The sequence below is a fragment of the Vicugna pacos genome, chromosome 10 (assembly GCF_048564905.1).
Source record: "Vicugna pacos chromosome 10, VicPac4, whole genome shotgun sequence".
NCBI lineage: Eukaryota > Metazoa > Chordata > Mammalia > Artiodactyla > Camelidae > Vicugna > Vicugna pacos.
The window spans coordinates 57,511,095-57,531,424 of NC_132996.1; the positions used below are offsets into that span (position 1 = coordinate 57,511,095).

General features: G+C 39.0%; 1 long non-coding RNA gene across 22 annotated transcripts in view; it reads right to left on the reverse strand.

Moving 5' to 3' along the window:
- The window catches only part of LOC140698773 (uncharacterized), a 548,636-nt gene that overhangs the window by 486,150 nt on the left and 42,156 nt on the right, over positions 1 to 20,330 (reverse strand). For 11 of the 22 annotated variants that reach the window (XR_012076705.1, XR_012076706.1, XR_012076696.1 and 8 more), the window contains exon 1: positions 15,800 to 15,898. The exons of 2 other annotated variants lie outside the window; for them this stretch is intronic. This is a non-coding gene — a long non-coding RNA (uncharacterized lncRNA). Of the gene's footprint in view, positions 1 to 4,764; positions 4,876 to 15,764; positions 15,933 to 20,330 lie in introns of those variants that run through there. 9 more of the 22 variants (XR_012076714.1, XR_012076700.1, XR_012076712.1 and 6 more) reach the window with 6 other exon arrangements.

The window sequence follows — 20,330 nt, forward strand, 5'->3', positions numbered from 1 at the left end:
TATACCAAAAAAAAAAAAAATCCTAGAAAAAAAATAAGGAAGAAGCCCCTCAACACTGGCAATGATTTTTTGGATATGACACCAAAAGCACAAACAACAAAAGCAAAAATCAACAAAAGGGCCTACATCAAACTTAAAAGCTTCTGCACAGTAAAGGAAACAATCAACAAAATAAAATGGCAACCTACAGAACGGGAGGAAATATTTGCACACCATGTATCAGATAAGGGATTCATATTCAAAAATTTATAAGAACACATACAACTCATTATGAAAAAAATAAACACTGCAATTAAAAAATAGGCAGAGGAACTAAATAGACATTTCTTCAAAAAAGACATCCAAATGGCCAACAGGTTCATGAAAAGGTACTCAACATCACTAATCATGAGGGAAACACAAAGCAAAACCATGAGATAGCACCTTACTTCTGTTAGAATGGCTATCATCAAGAGGACAAGAGCTAAGTGTTGGTGAGGATTTGTAGAAAAGGGAAACTTGTGCACTGTTGGTGGGAATGTAAACTGGCTCAGCCACTATAGAAACAACATGGAGATTTCACAAAAAAAAAAAAAAATAGAACTACCATGTGATCCAGCAATTCTACTTCTGGGTATATAACCAAAGGAAATGGAAACAGGATATCAAAGGGAAATATGTACTCCCATGTTTATGACAGCATGATTCACAACAGCCAAGAAAACATCCTAAGTGCCTCTCAACAGAAGTATGGATAAAGATGTGAGATACACACATGCACGCGTGCGCACACACACACTGGAATATTACTCAGCCGTGAGAAGGAAGGAAATCCTGCCATTTACAACAACATGGATGGACTTTGAGAACATTATGCTAAGTGAGGTAAGTCAAACAGAGGAAGACAAATACTGTATGACATCACTTATACGTGAAATCTAAAAAATTCAAACTCATAAAAACAGAGTAAAATGGTGTTTACCAGGAGCTCGACAGTGGAGGAATAGGAGAGATATTGTCTAAGGGGACAAACTTGCAAGTAGTAGACAAGTAAGTCTTGGAGTTCTAATGCATATATAGTGATATAAACAACAATTTTGTATTATAATCATCAAACTGGCTAAGAGACTAAATCTTTATTCCCATAACAGAAAAAATGATAATTATGTGACCTGATAGAGGTACTAACTATCACTACAATGACAATCATATTACAGTATATAAGTGTATCAAATCAACATATTGTATACCTTAAGCATACAGCATATTATATATCAAATATATTTCAATTTTTTTAAAAGCAGGCTGAAAGTACATTTTAAAAAGGAGGCTGAAAAAGGGAGGCAGAAAAATAGCTGGGCATTTTCACTTCTCACAATCATTACTATGAGTAAGTAAAATTTGATATTGGGTAGTCAACTAAAAGTCATGCCAGAGGTGGATCCTTGAACAAAGGCAGGGCTTTGATCAAAAGAAAGAGGGAATGAGGATTGGGTAGATAATCCACAATATTCACTATATATCCAGTGAAGAAAAACTCTGGCATCTCTGATGAATAATTTTATTTTACCATCTATTCATCTCACATTGTCCCATCTAGAAAAGAAAAGAAACTGTAAACAAAAATCTTATTTCCCTTTATTCTAATAGAGAATATCTCAACTGCACTGGGGATTAACGTCCCCTTGTCCTCTGCACACCTTTAATAATACTGCAAAGGAAAAAGAAAAAACCTTGACCATGTCCTTTTCCTTTGGATTCCTCATTTGATCCACCTCCTGGGCATTCCATTCCTTAATTAACATTTGGGATGAAAGGTGATGCAGAAATACCATGTTACAAAAACAAACTGAAAGTATTTTCTTTATGGCACAGAGTAATTTTCATCCCTGAATTTCTATGCATTCCATTGGAAATAATGTTTAAAAATCATTTCAATTTCATTCATTTCATCTGACAGGTTAGTGTTGAGATGGTTCTTTAAATATTTAATAATTACTTGAGACATTTCCCTTTATTATAATTCTATAGTCAGAATCCCCTGGCTCTCTCATCAATCCCAGGGCCTGGAACAAACAGAGGCAGTTAATTTCCAGGCAAACATTAAGTCATGTGATCTCTATTCCAATTTCCTGAAGGTCAAATGAAGCACCAAGTTGAAGGGGGTGTGTGTATTCCTCTCCCTCCCTTTCACTAGTCATTCTTCTTTCGCTGCCCATCTGACTCCCCTCACCTCCACCCACTTATACCCTCCCAATCAAATCAAGCCGGAGTTCTCTTAATCACCATCAGGGAGACAAAAAGGTATAGCTTTGGAGCATCAAGCCACAATTTCACACTCCATTTGCACAAGAACTCAGAAGGCCACTAATGCGCTGTTTGCTTTTTAGCAAGCATCTCTGCAGTTATCATGGAAATGTGTTTTGGCACACCTCCCAGGGTATGCGAGCTATTTATAAGAGCTTGTCTTAAAGAGTCTACACGCAACATTAGGATGTCCACTGCCATCTGCAAACTGGATATGACCCAGAGACATCTGGGAACAGACCAGGAGAACTTTGATATGTGAGGAAGGTAAAGTAGATGTCACTTTTCATTTATTTCAACCTGCCTGCCTCTCCACCAGTCCACTCCCACTTGCCAGGCTCTTATAGGACCCACCTTTCATTAACCCTTTTTAGATCACTTGACAGTATAAAATCTAATGTGTTAACCCATAGCGATGACCCAAGTCATAACCAGCTTTTCCTTGCACGCTCAACTTATCAACTTGGAATGAGAACTGTTTCTGACTTTCTCTCTACTCTGCCATCCATTACCTCCAGATCAGGAAACACCCTTCCCCGACATTTACCACATGAAACACTCAAATTAGCAAGAGAAACAGAGGCCAAATAATCACTTTTGTCTCACAATCTGCTCCCGTCATAATTGTAATGACAATGACTTCTTTCCACACTCTTCATCAGTTCTGAGCTTTTGCTGATTCCAAGTCACTAAGAAGTAATTTATAAGCAGGTTCATTTCTATTCAATGTCTAGTTATCGAACACCAACTATGTGCAAGACACCAAAAGCATGGGAGAATTCCTTCTCTGGGGGACCTTGCAGTGTACCAGGCTCACTAAAACAAATTATACACATACATAATTTTTCAGTGACATATACATCTATGTGTCAAATGCTAGGATGGTGGTGTGCACAGGTGGATATATAGGAGCACAGAGAAGGGACACTTCACAAAAAACAGAGAAATTAGAAGCTGCTTCCTCAAGAAGAAAAAACATGATGAGTTATACCTTGAAGGATGGATAAGATCCTTTTTTGTCATATGGTGGAAAAAAGGAATAGGGCAGAGGAAATCACAGGAGCAAAGGTGCAAGAGCAAAAAACTAAGGGGAAGAGGAAGAAACAGGCAGTTCTGTACCACAAAAGTGAGCATGTGAGGCCAGGAGTGAAATGAGATGAAGCAAGAGAGACAAGCTAGGCCCAGGTCACAGAAGGCCTTGTATACCACGCCAAGGAACACAGATTTTATTCCATGCTGGGGAACAGTTGAAGGGGTTTTAGCAGGGGAGCTGTATGATGAGATTTATGCTTTGTACAGGTCATTCTGGTACCTGAGCAGAGGATGAATTTAAAAGGGAAAAGACAGAAGCAGCTGCCAGTTAGGAGGCTGTGGCAATGGAGCAGAAAGGAAGTTATGCAGGTGGTCATCATGGAGATAAAGAGAGGAGATGGATTCAAGAAAATATGTGGGAGGAAAAACTGGCAGGATTTGGTGATTATCTGGATCTATGGAGTGAAAAAGAAGTAGGAGGTTAAGATCAGTCCCGCATCCATGACTTCTGTGACTATGGATGCAAATATAGAAGGAGTTGGTGTGAGGAGGAGAAAAGATACTGTGTTCTGTTTTGAGAATACCGTGCTTTAGAAGATGCTACAGGACAACTCAGAGGGTATGTCCAGACGATAACTGGTTATTGGAATATGGAACTAGAGGACGAGATCAGGTCAGGAGACAGGAGCATGTGAGTTATTTGCCTACAGGAGTTATTAAAACCATGAGACAATATAGAGGCCCTTTACTAAAATGTGTAACACAAGAATAGGAGCATAACTAGTGAGGGAGGGCTGGGAAAGACCACTGTTTAAGGGGATAAGAGCAGCCCATGAAACGCAGAGAGGAGGAACAGACAGAGCTAGAGGAATATAATAAGGGGAGAGTGACAGAATATAAGCCAGGGAGGTTCAGAGTTTCAGGAATAAGAATGGGTTTGTGGAAAAACAAAGCAAATTCAATATATATACTTACAACTTTTCTCTCAAAAAAAAACCCACAAAAAAAAGGACCATAAAAATATTTTTAACTTAGAAATGCACAAAAATACAAAATAGGAAATACCAGCAGATTGGGCATATTGACAGTTTTGAAAATTGTTAAGGCAAGTGTCACTGATTTAGCCGACTGGAAGAAAAATTAAAATAGAGGTTTATAAGAGTTCTGGAGTAGAAAAAATTCTATTTCTATAGCATGAACAAGAACTAGAGAGCAAGTACCTTTGCAGCTCTAAGTATGTTTGGGCTTAAATGGAAAGATAATTTGAAAATTTGTATAAAGAAGAGTTAGGAGCTGGTGACTGTCCTGCCCCATGACAACCCAAGATTGGCCTTTTAACCCTTAGAGAAGTTGAACAAGAGAGGTTCTGGTCTAAGGGACAGCAGGAATGTCATTGCAAAGAGGACACATTAGCAGAACTCTAATATTGAACCTCGAGACTCCTACCTTGCTCTTCTCGCTGGCTCCCAGAATGCCGGCAGCCCTTCTCACCTCCGTCCCGTACACATACCCTCCACATCTCAGGCAGGAGACAGAGGACTCTTCTTCTGTGGGAATCTGACATGTGCAGGAGAAAAGAATTATATAACCTGATAATTAAAGATGGACCAGGGAAGGAGGTCACCTTATCAGCCTTCATTGAAGTTCTGCTAGTCACAAAAACTTCCAAGCACTTCCAAACACTTTTCCATAATTGGAATGTGCAGACAATGATCACATTTGAAGGAAGCACGTAACGTGAAAAACAGAGTCTAAATAATATTTTTAAATGGGGGTCTTGGGGAAAACAGAAGCAATTTGGTGAACTTTTTAAAAGATATAATTAGTATCCTCAAAAGATGAAAAGATATTGCACCTGTAATGCAAAAACAATATGTACTTTTTAATTAATAAAACAAATGGGGACTGAAAATGGTATGCATGATAGCAGAAATTTTAAGATGTATTTGACAGGATTAGAAGATGAAGTAAATGCAGTCTCCCTGACAGTGGGAAAACAAACAAAAATGCAAAAACTTCCAGACACAGAGAACTAGGGAGACACAAAAGAGATTACCAATGAAATTATGCAAGAAAACTTTCAGAACTGAAGGACATAAGTTTCCAGAATGAGAAGGTCCAACAAACACCCAGCACAAAAGATAAAGAATCACCACAGAAAGGTACATCATTGTGAAATTTCAGAATATCAGAAGAGATCCTTAAAAAATCCAAAGAGACAAAAATAGGTCATCTGTTTATTCAATTATTAAGCAAACATTAATTGGGGGCCTATTATGTACAGAATTTATTCATAAAGTGACAAGATGGCACATCAGAAGGAAGTTTGGGAGTGAGTTTTGTGGATGTAAAGAGATACCAAACAAAGATAAGAACAAGTGCAAAGGCCCTGAGATGGAAGTGTTCTTGGTATTCCTGGTGTACAGCGTAGAAGCCAGCGTAGTCAGAAGAGAATAATCAGAAGTGGAGAGAGTGGGAAAAGGTGAGGTTAAAGAACTGAGAGGCAGCAAATCCAGGAACAATTTAGGGCTTTCAATTTTACTTTAATTGGGCGAGACAGCTATTAAGAATATTGAGAGAAATTGATTTGAAGGGAAAGAATACAAGAGTTTGGGGTTTAAGGTCCTATAAAACGACAAAGGGAGAAAAAGTGGACACCTGGCAAATGTTCAAAAGTGAATGCAATCATCTCAAAGTGACCCTGCTAAAAATTTCTGCCCTACAAAAACATTTCTTTCCACATAAAAGATTGTTTTCAAGGGAAAAAAAAAAAAAAGGCTCCTTCACTATCCTGATCCTTAAGTGCTGGTACTGGAGACCTTTCTAACTCCAGAAAGACGAACCAATTTTTGAACCATTTATTTTCAGATGTGGAAATGAAGGGGAAAGAAAACCAAAGTATATGCCATAGAAATTCATGATGGCTTCAAATTTTGAAAGTAAACCTAATAGTTCCCGTGGATGGATTAGATGTTGAATGTGAGAGAATGACTATGCTTTTTGGCCTGCACAGCCAATAGAAAGAACTGCCACTTATGATACTGTGGAGGACTGCAAAAATGAGGTTTTGAATAACATTTGGGAAGTGTCAATTTAGAGATATCTATTCGACATCCACTGGAGATATCAGAAAGGACTCGGTATACAACAGTGTAGTTCAGGGGGATAGGACTGGGCTGTATATATAATTTGGAGAGTAGCATTAGAATGATGAGGGCTGCTGTAACGGAGAAACCCCAAAATTTCAGTAGCTTTGCAAAATAGAAGTTTATTTCTTACATGTGAAATCCAAACAAATGTGTATTCCTAATTTGATGAATGACTTTTCTCATGGATATTGAAGGACCCAGGCTTCTTCCACATGTGGCTCTGCTCTGTCTCACAGCCCCCTCCATTCAGTCACAAGATGGGGAAACACGAACAATCTTACGAGGGAAGTTTCTAGGGGCCAGGTCAGGAAAGGATGCAGGCCACTTATGTTTACATGGCTACATTTAATTGCAAGGATGGCTGAGACAGGCAGTCTAGCTGTGTGCTCAGGAAGAAGAGGACATGAGTTAAGTAAGTTTTACTTGCTGGTCTTTGCTATAGGCAACCCTCCTGATGACCAAAGACCCATTTTTACCTTATTCTACATATACACACACATAATTTCTCCCCAAAGAATATGACCTCAAGTTCCACTCGGTCCCTACATCCAACTCTAATCCAGAAGCTGCAAGTATATGCAGTCCTCACCTTGGATCTGGACCTGGCTCCTCATAATTCATCCATCTAAGGACAAAAACAGTAAGTGCTTTTCCCTACACCAATAGCCAATATTCACTAGAGGAACAGGAACAAGATAACAATAATTAAACCTCTCACTCAAAAAAGGACAACTAGGAAGAACATGGTAATCACTGAACTCCTGCTGGGTGGGCACAATGAAGACCCCTTCCCTGCAGGTGAGAAGATTCCTTGATGATGTGCTGATTCCTCATTATCCTCTGTGGCAACATCTGAACTGGGTGCTCCAGAGTACGCCCTTCTACGTGGCTACTCGACATTCTCAGCCCATGGTCTGCTGGTGTGATTTTTGAGGCCCCAAAGATGCTGTTCAAGCTTGAATAACCCCAAGCTTTTTAGTCTGAGCTTACAGTTCCTTGGCAGTACAACTTAATAGGCTGCAATTCTATTTGCTGTCAGTACCCTTGTCAGCTACTGTGCCAAAAGTTCCCTCCTCAATGTAATTCTCAAGCTGATGCTGACCAATGGCTTGGCTCCCTTGACTCTTGCTTCTTCATCTCTAGTAAACAACAGCCAATCTGAAACCAGCTGGGAAAACAGTCTTGTGGAGAAAAGTCATATCCTTAGTCTGATCACTGCTTCAAGCTCCATCACGATGGGTCTCTGTCTCTGAAAGCCTTTTTAAATTTTCTCTTACCATTTGGGACCTAGAAATAGCAGTTGGCTCTTCCAAATGAATTTCTGGATCTTTCTATGTCTTTCATTCTGCTTGTAAACCAGCTGATTCTTTCTGGAGCTCACCTTTATCTTTCAGCACTTTATCAAACACAGCCAATAACAACCAACATGTACTACCACACACTACTTTCTAACGCTTTTCCCCAGGCTGCCTCCCAACTTATCACAGGAAATGTTTTAACCAGATGTTTTTCTTTTCATTACACAAAAACCATCATTCCTGCCTCTGACATCGGCTTCCTTGCTGCCTGCCACACAACCGAGATTTAAGGAATGTCACATATTCCAGGTTTCTCTTATGGCAACACTGTTGCAGACACCAACTTCTCTCTCAGTTACGGTAATGCTATTGTACCAGCCAAATCCCAAATTTCTCAGTGGCTTAACACAATCGAAGTCCAAACCAGTGTTCTTGCTTGAAAGGCAGGCTTTCACCTGATTATTCAGGGATCCATGGTCTTTCCCTTTGTGGCTCCATCAATGATGTCCTCTGCATCCGGCCAGCAGAAGGGGAGAGAGGCTTGAAGAGCGGGATGGGAGATGTTTATGAGCTAGCCCTGGAAATAGTACAGGTCACTTCTCACACTCCTTTGCCTGGACCTCAGTCAAATGGCTATATCTAAATGTAAAGAAGGCTAGAAATGCAGTCTAATTGTGCCCCCTGGATGAAGAGGAACTGGTTCCAAGAGCAGCTATCTAGTCTGACACAGAAATAATCAGCATATAAATGGATATTTAAAACCAGAAGACCTGATGAGATCATGGGGGAATAATTGTAGATTAAGAAGACATCTGAAGACTGAACCCTGGGGCACTCCAGAATTTAAAGGTTAGGAAGGTAAAGAGAAATCTGCAAATGAGACCTGAAAGAAACAAAGGTGAGTTAGGAGAAAAACCAAGTATGGGCTCTCAGAAGCAAAGTGAGACAGCTTTTCAAGGAAAATATAAATCAACATTTACAAAATGCTGCTGGTAAGTCAGGTAAGATAAAGAATGAAAACCGAGCATTGAACATAACAACACAGAGGTCACCATGGATGAAAGCCTGGGTGAGGAGGGACTGGAGACAGTAACCATTGGATAAGTCTTTTAGAGAATTCTGTGGTGAAGGAGAGGACATAAATAGGGTGGCTGATGGATTAAGATGTGTGGTCAAGTGAAGGTATGGGGTTTGTGTGCATTTGTTATGTTTGTTGTTTTATTAAGATAGGAACTATTTCAGCATTTTTTAACGTTGATGTGAATGACTAAGGTAAAGGGAAATGTTATGATGCAGGAGAGAGTGGGGACACTTGCTAGAGTGATATCCCATGATAGTTGAAAGGGGAAGAGATGTGATGCACAAGAGGAGGGTTGTCCTCAGAAACAGAGAGTTTTAGATGCAGGCACTTCTGGTTCCCAGTCAGCATGTAAGGCACTTGGAAGTCATCACCCCTATCCTCACAACAAGAAAAAAGCTGGAAAAACTGAAAACCAACAACTCTTCTTAGACCCTTCAGAGAACTGAGGTCAGAGGGTCAATCACCATCCCCAGAACTGGGGAGACAGATAGGTGGATACAGAGAATCACAGCTTACCAGAGCAGAACACAACAGCAGAAATCACTGGAACCAGTAACAGAATTGGAAAACCTAAACTGTAAGTGATGAAATACTGGAGACTCTGTGTGGACAAGGCTGGGAGTTTAAAACTCTAGAAGTGCCCAAATTTACACTCATCTTCATGTGCTTTACCTACAGAAGCCCTACTAGGTTCTGTGCTTCTGGCAGTGGAAGGGGAAAAGTAACCATTCTGAAATATGCTCAAAACATTCTTTTTTTAGCAAGGCTTTCTCTCAAGGGACGTTATTTTACCAGAGCCTAAACCACTTGAGGGACGGGAAATATTTAACTCCAGCCCCCTCTTATCCTTCCTGTCTCACTTAAGGGAGAAAAAAAAATTGACAAGCACTTGTGAAGGTCACAGCCTAGGGACACAGCTCACTAAAAGACAGACCTAATATCAGAAAAACTGTTTCCTTAAGAACACCTGCAGTTGGCATTACCCTGGTTCTGCTCCATCACTGACCAGGCTCCTCTCCACACTGACTCCCATGAACCTGGAGCCCACCCGGACTTGGGATGCTGGTAACACTTCTTCATTCTTCTTCTTTTTTCTCTGCTTACATCTTCTGCTGGCAACAGCTGGGAAATCATGGGTGATTTGTAGACCCAATAACCATTTTGTGAAAAAAAAAAATACAAGGATGGAGTTCTGCTGTGGGATCTGTGTGTGATCTTCAAGTCCAGGAGAGGAGGAACGAGATGAACATGAAAGAGCAGCACAAGAAAGCAGCATGAACACCAGAAGCACAGACAGCCCTTCACCAGAGCAGGAAGAACGCTGACCTCAGGCTCAGACATTCAGGAACTGTCTGCTGATGCTCACACCCCAGATCAGAAACAGACTACAGAATCTTTTGTTCTGTTTTTTCCCCCCACAACAATGATGAATCAGTTGTTTCCAAAGCAAATTAAACCTTATTTTCAAACAACAACAACAAAAAAAGACAGACCTAACCACAAAAGTATAGAACACTTCTCCTTCCCCTATACCTTACTGGCACAGCGGAACAGAGACAGGGCTCCTGGACAATAACAGGAATACAAACAAAAGAACTGCACATCTCAGATCTCACTTAGGAAGAACGTTCTAGGGAAACTCAAAGACAATAGGAGAGACAAAAACAAGAACATCAGAGGACATTTTACCTGTGACGCCTGGAGCTACAGCACACAGTAAACACAGTCTAACTCCTAGCCAGAGTAAACATAAAACCTCACATGAAAGGCCCATTCACCTCAGTTCCTTTTATCCAGTACACATGTCCAGCTTTCAACAAAAAATTACATGTCATACTAAAAGACAAAAACATGATTTGATGAGATGGAGCAAGCATCAGAACCAAACTCAGAATCAAACTGCAGAGATTTTGAAAGTATCAGACCAAGAATTTAAAACAACTATGACTAATATGCTAAGGGCTCTAATGGGAAAAAGTGGAAAATGTGCAAGAACAGATGGACGATGTAAACAGAGAAATGGAACCCTAAGAAAAGAATCAAGAGAAAAAACAAAAAATCAAAAGAAAATGCTAGAAATCAAAAACACTGCCACAGAAATGAAGAATTACATTAACAGGCTTATCAATGAACTGGACACAGCTAAGGAAAGAAACAGAGAGTTTGAAAAGGTTAATAGAAACTTTCAAACCTAAAATGCAAAGAGAAAAAAAGAATGAAAATGATAGAACAGAAAATCCAAGAACTGTGGAATAATTACAAAAGGTGTAACATATGCATAATGGGAATACCAGAAGGAGAAGAAAGAAAGGAACAGATGTAGCGAGCTTATTCAAAGTGATAGAGAGTGAATACATTCTTTTTAAATTTCTTCCATTTTCCCAGGGAAACAGGAAGCAGGGTCATCATCTGAGAGTCAGGATAGGAAAGGAGGTTTAGAGGTGTGAGGAGAAAGTAGGGTGAGAAGGGGCAGGAGATGGGGAGAGAAGAAAGAGAGAGACAGGGAGAGAGAGAGAACTGGAGTGTATTTATCACACGTAAATAGTCCAGAATTAAAGTGGCATTAGTGTTCCCGACAAGAACACTGCAACTCTTCAGAATTCTTCAGAGAAATTATTTACAACCTAGAATTTTTTATCCAGCCAAATCATAAATCCAGCATGAGTAAGTAAAATATCTTCTCTGCACTCCTCAGGAACTTTCTAGAATATGTGCTGCAGCAAAATGAAGTCCAAGAAAGAGGAAAATACAGGATCCAGGAAAGAGGAGATAGAAAACAAGAGAGAAGTGAAGAGAATTCCTAGGGTAATAATGCAGAAAGTCTAAGATGACATCCAAGTACTAGCATACTGAGGATCCACATTAGAGCAAAAGGACAGAGGTTCTAGGAAGGATGCTCCCAAGGAAAATTAATGAAACTAATATTTGAGCACCTGAATAAGAATTTTATAGGTCTGATTCACGATTTGGGGGAAAAAAAACAGGCAAATAGAAAACCAGGCAAAACAAAGGCAATTATTAGCTCTGGTAAAACAAGAAATTGCCCAAGAAAGGAAATACAATCATAGGAAATTCATACATAATTATAATAATGTAAGAAATAAACACAGGCTTAATTGATTATTACAGTATTACAATATTGGGAAGGTTAGGGAATAAGTATGTGTAGAACAAAACAGGGTGTAAAAGACTAAATCCCCATCTTCCACACTAAAAAAATATTACATAACATGTAAAATGAAAAAACTGTATTTGCGTGAGGTTGTTGTTTTAAAATATACATGTAAAAAAACTGATGAAATAGCTAAAAGTCAAAGTACTAATTTCAATTGACAGTGGCTTGCAGATAAAGAATGGTAACATGTAGACTGCTCCTTTTCAATATAGGCCTCACACATCATTTGATTTTAAGCTAAGTACAAGTACAGCTTTGATATAAATAGCTGACTGACAAGAGATAGATAGATATAGATATCAAATGAGTAAGAATCTTTGACTTTACCAATGCAGCAAAGTCAAATAAAATAGAGGCCAAAATGTTTCTATTGAATTTAGCCAAAAGGAATTTATTTGATGACAATGAGAGCAATTTTAGAAGGACTGTAGAGGTATAAACCAAAATTGAAATGAAGCAAGGAAAGAATAGAAAGTGAAGAGGAAATAGCAAATTTCTTAAATTTATTTGAAAAAGTGTATTTCATATACACATATATATATACACACACACACATATACATATATAAATATAGTTGTGACAGAAAAAGAGAGAAGGGCAAAAGCCCCAGGGCAACACAGGGTCAAGAATGGAAGACAACATAATGTTCCAGTCATGCATATATATTCTACTGTACACCAGAAATTGACACATTTTAACTAACTATACTTCAATAAAAAAAAAAGAATGGAAGACAGGAACATATTATTGGACAAATATAAAAGAGCCAGTGAAAAAAAGAAAGAAAAAGAAAAAGATCCAATGATGAGAGAGAGGATGAAGATGTAAGGGGGAAAATGGGGTTTGAGAGTGGTAGGAGGTAATGTTGGAGCAAAGTCTCAAAGGAGATTGGGGACAAGGAGCTTAGATGAGGGAGGATTTGGTCTTGACTATAGCAGGAGATATGGTTCACCCTCTGTGGGAAAGAAGGATGGATACGTGGGTTAGGTGGGCTTGGGTATGTTATGGGCTGAAACGTGCCTCCAAAATTTGTTGAAGCCCTAACCCCTGGTACTTCAGAACATGACTATATTTAGAGATGGAGCTTTGAAGAGGTAATTAAGTTAAAAACAAGGCCATCAGGATGAGCCTTAATCCAAACTCACTGGTGTTCTTAGAAAAAGAGGAAAAAAGAGAGGGAAAAAAATTCAAAGATAAATTTGTGACATGAAGAAACTTCTTCCAAAGGAGTTCCAGAAGATAACACTGGAAAAGGTAGGAGATTCCAGGACAGAGTGAGGATCTGAATTCAGATGAAAACAGAACAAGACACTGAATAGATATGCCTACCTGTTTCTATTTCGGACGACTGAAATTTGCACATCAAAATGGTAATTCAAAGACAATGATAGCATTATCCTCACCACCACCACACAGGCTTAAAAGGAAACTGTTTATCTCCTCCACCAGGCAGTCAGGAGTGATTCTCAAATTTATCCTGGAGGGAGGGGCAGATAAAGCAAAGGAGACTACATTTAGCAACAGAACAGTTATTAACCTAAGCAGACTTCAAAGTGTTTCAGACAAACCATAACTTATGCCGAAACTGACAATAAAAGTCTTAAAAAGGAATTTATGGTCCTCTTGCACTGATAACAATTGCAGAAGTATTTATTTTAGTTCATTCTCTAGATCTCTTATTATAAGGACCCTAAGCCAGTGGAAAAGCTGTTTACTCCCTTTTGATGTTCTGCATATGCTAGGAGAATGGTATCCAGCCTCCAAAATTGCCCAAAAAAGAAGAAATCAAAGAATTTCTGTAATGAGATACAAGAAGCTAACTCCTTCTTCCATCAGCTCAGATTTCTCTAGATTCTTTCCCTGACTAATTGTCCAAGGATGAAGAGTTAACTTTTGTCCAGGAGCCGCTCTCCATCCTCAGCCTCTGTAACTCTGCATTTGAATGTGTATTTGTTGTATGATATCTTATTGAGGCCAATTTCTTATAGGTCTATCCTGATTTACAGCAACCCAGGAAAGCAGCTGAGGAACAGAGTTTCTATTAAAGACACATTACAGAATCCAGTTGTGCTGTCACATAATAATCTTCTCTCATTACAGCCAATGTTCCAGATAATTATTAAGGTAGATGTGAATTCAGCTCTGTCCAGCCCTTGACTGAGTGACATACATATTCTAAAGTTGTTAAGGAGTGGAAATTTAAAGCCTCTGTGGAGATTATGCTTTGGGGGAGCGTCTTAATGAAACAGGACAAGTATTAGGTTCTCAAGTGGAAGAAATCCTATTTTACCACAAGCACTGCCTTCCCCAGACTTCAATAAAGTTTTCTTGAAGTTTCTAATGGCATTTCCAACGACCAAAGAGCTTCTCAGGGTTACTGGGGAGATGTGCTGGGTGGACAAAGAAAAAAGTCACAGGAGCAAATGTTATGGAGGAAACTTCATAGTAATAGGTTATGACATCTTTTTGTGCCCTAAATTAACAGCAGGCCAACTCTAAAGGAGATGCAATAACCTCATATTGAGAAGAGGAGACCAAGACAGGTCAAATGATACACTAGCACAATTCCTAATGTCACAATATTTCAACAAGCTAAGAACAGAAAGAACAAATTTACACCTTAAAGCATGTAATTTTCTCTACTCAAAATACAAACATGACCCTATTAATTCAAATCAAACCAACAACTTGTGACATTTTTCTCATTTGAAAGATTAATATTCAAGCAGGAAACTTAATTTCTGACCATGAATTCAAAAATTAAGAGGTTAACCCTGCAGGGTTCAAGAACCTTGGGTCCTTTGAGGCAGGAAACACAATGCAGGATAGATTGTGCTTCATTAGTCACCTCCCTACATCATGAGTTCTCCAAGGGTGGCTGGTCCAACCTAATCTCTCCTGCCAGACTCACATCCAGGAATAAAGGCAATTTGAGCTCAGGAACTATCCCACATGCAAGTGCTGATTCCATTCTCCATCTTTCATTTCTCTCACTGTACATAATTTGAATCTCTTTCGAAAAAGTACTTAATTCCTACTATGTGTTACACGCTACATGATTTCTGAAGCTAAAATAAATGCTATATTTGTTCAGTCACACATTCTCAATAGGTCTTTCTGGCATGCACTTGAGATTATGAAGGCAAACTCCATAAATCCATTTATGTCTCAGTACTTCAATGCTGAACTCTTTTACTGAATGCCCTAACTAAGAAAGCAACCAGGCATAGGCCATACCAATCACACCATTTGTACAACAATATCCATAAATACCAAGAAAATGACACACAGTTAACTTTTAATTATCCACACTAATGAAGGGGAACAGTGGCATGGTTAATCCAAAAGAGTTTACAATCCAATAATAATTTCTATTAGGATTTGGAATTCATTATGTGACTTTCTTCCCAGAAGATTTACCTTCTGATTATGTTTTCCATGATAAATAATCACGTGAGAAACTTAATTTCTTAGAGTTGTAAAATTTGTATGCTTCAGCCTCCATCCCAGGCTTATAAAACTAAGATGAAATGTTTTCCAATGAAGTTTATGATACCACCACAACTTCAAATAGTCCCAACCTGAACTTCCCAAGGATGACAAGTTATCATCAGGTCCTAATGTCATGCTTTCCCAAGAAATAAATGCATAGGGATTCAGTTCATAATTTCTGAGCTCTTCCTCTCTCATCCTTTTATCTCACTCATCTGTCTTAGTCTGGTTGGGCTGCTATAACAAAATACCTCAGAATGAGTAACAACAAACATTTCTTTCTCACACTTCTGGAGGCTGTCAAGTCCAGGATCAAGTCACCAGCATGGTCACACTTTGATGAGGGCTTTCTTCCTAGTTCATAGCCAGCTGCCTTCTAGCTGTGTCCTCACTTGATGGAAGGGGGCAAGGGATTTCCGTGGGGTCTCTTTTATGAGGCAATAATCCCATTCATGAGGGCTCCACCATCATATTTGGGGGTTAGGATTTCAACATAGGAATTTAGAGAGGACACAGACATTCCGACCATAACATGATCCTATAAACTCTGTATTACTCACCCATGTATTGACTGGTTCAAACATTAGTCAGCCATTCCTGTAATAATACTGAGTGACAAACTACCCTGAAGCCCAATGACTTAAAGCAACAGCACTTATTTCTTGCTCACAGATCTTCAGGTTGGCTGAACTCAGGACAAGCTTTTGATTTTGTTCTAATCTCTACCATGTATGTCCCCAGTTGCCTTGGACCAGCAGCTCTAGTGGCTCACAGGAGCACAAAAAGACAAGCCATCTAGACACATTTAAAACTTCTGCTTACATCAAGTCTGTTCACATTCCACTGGCCAAGGAAGTCATACCGCTAAGCTCAAAGTCAGTGAGGCAAAAAAAGTATATACCAACCCCCAAGAAGAAAAGAATGAAGGCAAATTTTTACTGAAAAACACTCCAGTCAATCATTTAATATGCATTAGACTCTCCAGTAGACTCTGGAAACACCAGAATGAATAAGTCATGATTTCTGTCCTCAAGGAACTCACACTGCAGTAAAAAAAAAAAGAAAGAAAGAAAAGTACTAAAAAGATAATGTTAAAAATGTTAAGTAAAGATCCACCCAAAATACTGTGTGAGAAGGGGGACAAATGAGGGAGTTTAATGCTTTGTGGCTGTGGGAAACAGCAAAGGCTTTACATTTGCGTGGCTGAGGTGAAATTTGAAGATAAATGTGAGTTCCCAAGGAAAAAAGATAAAGATGCAGAAACGCAGGAGTAAATGGTCTCTTCAACAAATGACAGGCCATACGATGATGATCCCAGTATATGTGAGGGTGGCTGAGGACAAAATCAGTCCTATAAGCTAAGTTCAGGTTATGAAGGACCTTATGGACCTTATTAATAAGTTCAGAATTCATCCTATTGGTAATGAATGAGGAGACTAATACCTTTCAAACAGAGGAGCAAGAGATATTCCAGATATCACTAGAACTTGATTTTGAAAAGACAGCCAGTGGCAGGGTGGAGGAGAGACTGGAGAAAGGGGTGGGTCAGTTAAGGGGCTATGGCAGTCGTTCAGGTAGAACAATCACGATCTGAACCAGGATAGCACCAGAGGCAAGGAAGGAGAATCAATCTGGAAAACATTTGGGATATAGAATCAGAAAATGATTAGATGAGAGAGAAGGAAAAGATGAAGGGGGCTGTAATTTCTGTTTTCCAAGCTTATACCACTAGTTTAAAGGTTAAGCCATTTCTTCCTTCTGCTTTCCAGAGCACTCTGCACTGCTGCTCCTCCTTTCCACACCTACCCAGGAGGCAAAGAATTCTGCCTCTTAACCTAATTGAAACTCCTAGGGCAGCAGAACAGCAGAGGGGTTTAGGCAAAGGAAGAGTTGTTTGATGAGAAAAGATTGATATATCCCTTTCCATAATCAGTGGTAAATAGATTGAGCGGGTTCTGTACTGAGTGCCTTTAATCACCTAACTCAAATCAATACTCCTTTAGAGTCACATAAATTAATTCTCCAAACAAACAGTTAATGCCTGTGAAGAGATGCCTGCAGTGTTTACACACTCCAGCCCCACTGTGATGGGCAGTGATCAAAGAAAGGCAACTCTGAACCTAGAAGCAGAACCTGTGATTGCAAGAGCACAGGGCCAGAGAACAAAAACTCCTAACTGTACTGACACTTCATCTATTACTTCAACATCATCTGAATTGACACTGGTGGATAGTTACCCACAGATGACACAGCCCTTCACTGTTCATAAGCACTCAGAAGCTGGGGAGGATGTCTCTGCTAATTCTCCACTCTGAGCCCTTCCCATCTTTTCACATCCACTAGGTTGGAAGAAGTAGTGAGAGGGGAGGAGCTTAATGCACCTCCTAGAACCCAGGCTCCCAATGGAGCCTAGTGGAAAAGACCAGAAATGAACCTGTGTCCCAAGCCTGATTCACCAGCCATGTGACGCTGGACAAGTCTCTTCACCTCTGAGTCCCCATTTCTGCATCTGTGAATGAAAGTTCTCTGCTTATAGTGATGCTGGGATAAGAGAGCCCCAAAGGCCTACAATTCAGTGTGCATTCAAAAGTGTTAAGACGATTTCCTCCCTCATCCAATATATCACTTGGCTAAACTGGGGCTGATCTGCTTAAAGAATTGTCACGTAAAATTGCTTACAAAACATCCCCAAGTTCAAAGTCTGCAGAGACAATATTCAGCTTGTGTAATAAAAGCTAGTATGATCTTATTTTCCATCTTCAACATTTCTTCTGCTATTTCCTCTGATGGGGAAGCCAAACAAAAATTCTAATGCTGAGAGCAAGGCCAAGGGTTAACGCTAGCCTTTTTAAATGATCCCAGTTGTTGTTCTAAATAACGGTAGCCATCATCAGTATCATCAATAAAGGCTATTCCACCAAACTGGTGTGTGCGTCCTGCTTAAATGTGAGGCAAAGAGGTCGAGTCATGAAGGATTAGACCAGACATCTTTTTTCAGAATGACTTCAGGGCAATTTCTAAGAGATTCAACCAACAAAGGAAATAAGCATCCAGCTTTTTCTAGCTTCAGGCCACTTCCTCCAGATCAGACATCATTTCTGCAGCCTCAGTACTCCCCCAGTTTGAGAATTAATATGCAAATTCCCCAGTTACGTGGCCAAGAGTTTTACAAGTCTCACCTGGAGTGGTAAATGATTTCTTAGGTCTCCGCCTTCCTCAGTAGGGGGTCTGAGAAATTCAACTTCAGATTGTCATTAAAATCATTAGCATCACTAAATTAAGCAGCCCTCAGAATTATCCAAGAGAAAGTGTATATTGATCTGACTTAGTGATGTGAGGACAGAAGCACTTACTTTTATGACTAACCTTATCAGTCCCTGAAGAATGTCATTCTAAGTGAAGTAAGCCAGAAAAAGAAAGAAAAATACTATATGAGATGCTCATATATGGAAAAGAAAGAGAGAAAGAGAAAGAGAGAAAGAGAGAAAGAAAGAGAGAAAGAGAGGAAGAAAGAAAGAAAAAGAAAGAAAGAAAGAAAGAAAGAAAGAAAGAAAGAAAGAAAGAAAGAAAGAAAGAAAGAAAGAAAGAAGGGAGGGAAGGAAGGGAGGAAGAAATTAACATAAATACAAAACGGAAACAGACTTATAGACGTAGAATACAAACTTGTGGTTGACGGGGGGAAAGGGGTGGGAAGGGACAGACTGGTAGTTCGAAATTTGTAGATACCTACAGGCATATGTAGAACAGATAAACAAGATTATACTGTATAGCACAGGGAAATATATACAAGATCTTGTAGCTCACAGTGAAAAAGGATGTGACAATGAACATATATGTATGTTCATGTATAACTGAAAAATTGTGCTCTATACTGGAAAAATGACACAACACTGTAAACTGACTATAACTCAATTTTTAAAAATCCTACATTTTAATAAAAGCTTATGATGGGCAACTATGATTCTCATATGTAAAGCATCAATCATCTAAAAAAAATAATATAATTCAGTCAGGAGAGCCAAATTCTAAGGAACAAAGCCCATCCTATGCTCCTGTTTAACTTAGTATAAAATAATATGCTAGTTAAATAAAACTGTTTTGTCTCTGTAAAGACTTACAGAATTTATTCAATGTGATCATCTATCCCAACCAACTTTTAGTTTTGGACTCTAGGCCCAAGAGGTTAAGTGATTTTCTCACGGTAAACATTCACTCTGAAGAATATGTACATTTTTCAAAATCTAATCCATTGTGCTAAATATTTGATATAACTTTTTCAATTACAAAAAATAAAAACAAGTATTCTGAGTTCTAAAAAAAAAAAACCTTTTCAGATTCTTCTTAGACTACTCACACTTCTCAGCTGATGGAAAGATTACTGAGGTACCACTGAAATATCCCTAGAACCACAGAGTCTTTGTGCCATTATTTCCCCTAAAATAATCAAATAACTTATACCTTCAACTGTAAACCTCCTTTAGGGTTATTTAAGGCAAAGATATGTAGATACAGAAACGTAAAATAATAGTCCCTATCCCTTAGGAAACTTTCTGTTTAGCAGATAAAATTATTATCATTTCTCTATCATGATCATGCTAAAGTTAGCAAAATGTTTTTCATGTAATTTCATTAAAATATTCACAACTGAGAGGTGGATAGTACCCTTTATCCCCAATTTATAGGTAAAGATACTAAGACAAAGACAACTAACATAATTTGTCATAAGTCCTATAGTATTAAGAACCTAGATGAAGGAGTAATTAGTTCTGCAAAGATGGAGTAGATACATGAGAAATCAGGAAAATCTACAGAGAATG